We start from the raw sequence: 6,026 nt of genomic DNA, 5'->3' as shown, positions 1-6,026 counted from the left end.
GGGCTTTGGGTCTCCACTCCGTACTTGCCCCCTCATTCACTATGATATGATTTTTTTCCTGATGATGCCTGATACCTGATCCCTTCAACACCTGTGATCGCACAGGCTGGTGTGCTTCTTCCATGTGGACTTTGTTGCTTCTGAGCTAGATGTCCACTTGTTTACCTTCAAGCCTTTAAGACCCCGGATGCTATGTCTTTTGATGGGGAGTACAGATTTGGGACCCAAAGCCCATCTGTGGGCAACTAGATATCCCCTTGCAGAAGGGTCACGAGGAAGAGATGAGCCAGTCAAGGTGCAGCCTAGCAATGATGAAACATACAACTTTCCTGTAGTTCTTAAATGCTTCCTCCGCCCCCCTCAGGACCAATGGTGAGAGTGGTGATACTGGGGAGGGTGGAGTGAAGGTGGGGTAGAAGGGGGGAACTGATTACAAAGACCTACATATGACCTCCTCTCTGGGGGACAGACAACAGAGAAGTGGGTGAAGGGAGACACTGGGCAATGTAAGATATGACAAAATAATAATTTATAAATTATCAAGGGTTCATGAGGGAGGGGAGAGCAAGGAGGGAGTGGGGGAAATGAGGCGCTGATATCAGGGCTCAAGTAGAATGCAAATGTTTTAAGAATGATGGTGGCAACAAATGTACAAATGTGCTTGACACAACAGATGTCTATATGGCTTGTGATAAGCATTGTAGGAGCCCCCAATAAAATGAAAAAAAAAATAAATATAGCATTTTTTCCTATAAAAAAGTATATATATGGGGTACCCCCCAAAAACACAGAAAAAAGCTCTACTGGGCAGAGTTTTCATAGTATGCATTTCTTTCCTGCTAGGTGAGCATTGAGCAACTTACTCTGAGTTAGTGCACCTAGTGGTGTCACCTGGAAAAGTTCCCTCTGGTCACAGTGAATTTTTTCATGAAAGCGGTTTCGCTTGAAGCTTGTTTTTTTGTGATGGCCAATTTAAGGGAACAGTGTGTGGCTATGAAATTTTGTTTCCTGCTTGGGAAAAATGCCACAGAAACTGTTGTAATGTAGAACACAGCTTATAAGGACAGCATTATGGGAAAATCTCAAGTGTACACATTGTTTTCTCATTTCAAAAAAAGGTGAAATAGCGATTGATGACAAATCTTGTCTGGACACCAGTCAAATTCCCAAACGGACAAAAATATCGACTTATAGTGCATTTGAAGTTGGTTCCACTAGGTCAGACTGTTAATCAAGCTATCTAGTTAGAGGTTCTGAAAAGATTGTGACATAAGAGGCCTGATTTGTGGCAGCTGGGGGACTGCCACATGTACCTGTTCATGCAATCATCTAAGTGAGACAGTTTCAGGCAAATAACAGCATGCTTCCCTTGCCCCCTACCCCTTATTCACCTGACTTCACTCCGCGCAACTACTTTTTGTTTTCATGAATGAAGAAGGACATCAAAGGACTTAGAAGAGATGAAGAAGAAGAAACAAAAACAAGGGAGGTGCTGTCAGCCATCCAAACATATGCGCTCGTTTGGGTTAGTAGTGAGTGTCTTGTTGCATGCGTATTCCTGAAGATATTCTCCCAGGCAGCCGCTTGTCTTTTCCCCTTTTACTCTGGTGTAAAGCCTTCTGATGAACAACGCTTTCCATTTCTTAGGAGCTCCCATATATTTACTTTGTCTTTTATACTTTTGTTATATTAGAAAAGCCATTGTTCAGAACTAGTCCCGGCGCCACCACCTGCATGTTCATCTAAGAACCTCATGGTTTGGGCTTGCACACGCAGACGCTTGTTCCAACTTGAGTTTGTTTTTGTGTATTGTGTGAGGCAAGGATGCAGATGGTTTTTGAGGGTCTTCCAAAGTGTGAAGACCCAAGGGCAAGTTGCGGGGTTGCAAGGCATCGGGGAAGGCAGAGCTTAGTGCATTCAACAAGCAGGCACAAAGGTTCCAGTTTTCCAGTCGGTGCTATGTCCTACACGCCGTTGCTGTGGGCATCACAGACCCCAGGGTACTGAAGACTCATGTCCTGGGAGCAATGACACTGGAGAGTATGATGACACCTCCCCTTCCTCATTCCAAGGAGCCGTGTTGGTCTAGTGGTTACACACTGGGCTGCTAACGACAAGGTCTGTAGTTCAAAACCACCGGCCACTCGTTGGAAGAAAGATGGGCTTTCTACTCCTGTAAAGAGTCTCAGTCTTGGAAACTCACCGGGGCAGTTCTACCCTGTCCTGTACGGTTGCTATGATTCTGCATCAGCTCCATGGCAGTGAATTTGGTTAATTTTGGGGATTTTTTTTCTCCTTCTAGGGAGGCTGGTTGGTGTTGTGGGTTAGGCATGGGCCTGGTAACCCCAGAGCTAGCAGTTCAAACCCACCAGCTGCTCCATGGAAGAAAGATGAAGCTGTCTGCCCCATAAAGATCTATGGTCTTGCCAACCCCACGGACGGTCACTGGGAGTCGGAATCAACTCAATGGCAGTGGGATGAGTGGGTTCCTCCTTTTGGCCTTTCCCTCAGCTGAAGGCTTTCCAGGGAGTGAGTCGGAGTACGGACATTGCTCAAGCTACTGGGAGAACCCCACCACCCAGTGACAGCTCTGCACAGTCCCAGGCAGTCAGAGACCTGTGAATCAAAGCTGCCTCACTCTGTCCCCAGACTGCCATCCTCGATTGGCCACCCAGCCGTCTCTCCTCAGCTGTCTGCCCACACACAGCCTGCCCCGATTGGAGACCAAGTCCGCAGTACCAAGGGAAGCAGCTGTGGGCTTCTTGGAATGCTCAGACAGAGGACACACTGTCCACTGTCACCTTGCGGTTCCTGACATTTTTTCTCTTTCCTAATTCAGAAAGGAGATGTCCATCAGGAGTCTAGGAGACACTGAGGCTTTTGCAGCTTCTTTAAAGGAAGAACTATTCCAGGGCTCCTTAGGAGTGAGGGTGATGAGACTTGGTGTGTCCACGTGACTCGAGTCATCAGCAGAGACCCCTCTCTGGGAAAGGCCACCGGCCGCCGCAGGGTGGAAGGCGCTCAGGGTCACGGAGAGGGCACAGGGCCGGCCACTGTTGTGTTCTGGAACCGACTTGTTGGCACCAAACACCGGCAACATATCAGCCAGGGGCCCAGCAAGATAGGGGGGGTTTGAAGAGTCTGGAAAAGAAGTAAACACAGAGGTTAAGGGCACAAACAAGGGATTTGAGGCCCTTGGGGATCGGTCACTCTTGGGAAAGCGATTTGCTTCTAGGCACATAGGAACCGAGGCCACCGCAAAGAGGGCTTCTGTGGGGAAAGGAGTCGGGGCTGACTTTGGAGTGGGATGGGCGCGAACTGGGTGCAGAGGCGGTGACCGGCTGGGAAGAGGGACTATGAAGAGAGGAAGTAGCTGACCGTGAAGCCAGTGCTACTGCACAGGCCATGTGCTGGGAAAGAGGTCAGGTGCTGAGTGACCAGGCAGGAGACAGACCAGTGTGCCTGGGGGAAAGAGGAAGCATGGGGCTGGGGATGCTGGGAAGCAGGACAGACGGCTCCACAAGTAGGGGAGTTCAGAGTTTCTCCAGAAGCCAAACCAAAACACAGACTCACTGCCATCGAGTCACTGGGGACTGATCGAAGAGCTTTAAGGAAGAGGGTGAGTCCACTGCCCTGATCTTGAACGGAGTTGTCCACACCTGGGACACATGCCTGCTCTGATCACTGATCACTCCGATCACAGCGGCAGGAGATAGCGGGCTCTTCCAGGAAAAACGCCCTCTTTCCTCTCTCTCACTTGCTCCAATGAAAGGAGACTTCCTGCCTCACCGTCTTCTCCTTGGGTGGCTTGAGAGGTGCTCACAGTGCTCTGAGCCTCAGTAGTGCCAGCACATTCCCGGATGGCTCCCTCCTCTCACAGGGGTGACCCTCTGCGCCCCTCTGGGGTTGCCTTCTTCCTCAGGCCCTAGAGATTTGTGGGTTCTGGGCAACCGCAATAGTTCCTGATATCAATGTCCCGGGCTGGAATATGCAACCATTCTCCAGTGGGCTGTCTCCGGCTACTGGTCTTCTCCTGGGTGGGGCAAACCCATTTGCACTCAACTACTAACCGAGAGATTGGCTGTTCAAATCCACACTGCAGGGAGCGCCAGGGAAGAAAGGTCAGGTTGTCAACTCCTGTAATGCCACAGCCATCGCACACCCATGACAGGTCTGCTCTGAAACGCGTGGGGTTGCCTTTGGAATCTTCTCCTCATTATTGATGTAATCGTTCCCATAGGCACCATGTTAAAGCCTCCGGCACCAATGATCTCGTCCTCGCGGGGACCCCTGCTGAGCCCACGGCTGTGATCCCCGTTCAAGGCGAACCAAGCTGGGAGGATCTGAGTAAGTCCTTCAAGGGCTCTGAGGTGGGATTCAAACCCAGATCCTTCTCACTCCAGATCCCACACTCTTGACCTCTCGGTCGATCCTCTCATCGGAGACTGAGGCCCAGGCATAAGTGTCCTCCCACCACACCTATAGACTCGGCCTCCCCAGAGCCGTTTCTACCTGCCGACCACCTGACTGCCACTAAACACCCTCGCCCACAGCACCCCGGAAGGACAGAGAAGCGTTGCTCCCCAAAGTCTCCAAGGCCGTCGGTCTTTGTGGGAGCAGAAGCCTCATCTTTCCCCGAGGAGCGGCTGGCGGGTTCGAACTATTGACCTGGCAGTTCACAGCGAACGTGTATGGCATCTGCCCATAGGTGCAATATTCAGCCTGTGTCCTCAGGTCTCCTGGTTTGAGTCCCATGGGGTAGCATTCCGAGCTACTGGAGGTCAGCCGTGACCTCCTGTGACCTGGGGCCGACCCTCTTCGGAGGAAGTGGAAGTTTGAGCCGCGGGAGCCATGGGACCCTCTGGTTTGGAACCACCAGCTCACGTCCAGGGTGATAATCTGTCAGGGTCAAGAGCAAGAAGAAGAAGGCGAATCAGAGGGATTAGCAAATTGCTGTTTTCAAGTCCAACTGGAAACCAGCCACCGTCGTGAAGGATGAAGTTTACATCACTCGGATCACGTTACAGGCGAGCCGCGCCATCTCAGGGATGGCCAGTGTTTATTTGCACAGATGCGGCGGAGGAAAACATATTTCCACGAGGTCATGTTAGCCCAGAAGACTGATGGGCTGATAAGGGGTAGCCGCACCATCTGCCAAGCCTCAGCGCGCAGGCATCGCCGCGCACCACGCCGATGATGATACCCGAGGACATGGGGCGCTTGGGCTACTCTGTCCGTTTAAGCTCAGAATTTGGATTGTGATCCAAAAACATAGACACCCCCCCCACCAACCCATCCCCCTGCCCTTTCCTGCCGGGACCCTCCCTCTACATCTCGCTGCCATCCAGTTTGATTTTCCTTCATGAAACACTTGTCCGCCGCCGTTGTGGATGCCTGCCGAGAGCCGGGGCTGACGTCATGTGGTAGCACAGCCCATCTGATGCAGGAGGCTCCGGAGGCAGGCTCCCAGGGTGACTGAGAAAACAGGAAATGTGAGCAATGCCTCACAGAGATGCTGAGAGGCGATTAGAGCAGGTGCCTGTTTCATGGAAACCAGACTGCAGACCCATCCTTCCCACATGCCCCAGAAACACGCCAGGGGGCCCTGCACTCCCTCCATGCCTGCGTGAGTGGTGAAGGCAAGGCGTGAAGGGTTAGGCCCTGGGTAGTGGGAGAGAAGTCTGCTAACTGAGGCAGATTGTGCTGCAGTGGGGAACAGAGACCCGGGTTCTTGTCCTGAGACCACCACCTCTTGGCTGTGTGGCTTTGTCAGTCTCCTGTCCTCTCCGAGCCCTAGTGGTTGTGTGTGAGGTGAGCAGAATAATCTCTTCAGTCAGCATGACTGTGGCTGTTACATCATCTGTCAACTTGCAAAGGGGCGGAGTCCGACCTGCCAATCGAGTCCTAGCCAATGAGGCCTCTGTGTGGGCATGGCCTTCTCCTAGGGATTCTGGGAACTCTGATCTTCCCCCGTGGCGGTGGGAGACACACACACACACACACACACACACACACACACACACACA

The sequence above is a fragment of the Echinops telfairi genome, unplaced genomic scaffold, assembly GCF_000313985.2.
Source record: "Echinops telfairi isolate 266 unplaced genomic scaffold, ASM31398v2 ScPeMD7_2291;HRSCAF=2852, whole genome shotgun sequence".
In the NCBI taxonomy this organism is placed as follows: domain Eukaryota; kingdom Metazoa; phylum Chordata; class Mammalia; order Afrosoricida; family Tenrecidae; genus Echinops; species Echinops telfairi.
The sequence above is the reverse complement of the archived record's forward strand: the minus strand, read 5'-3'. Positions refer to the sequence as shown.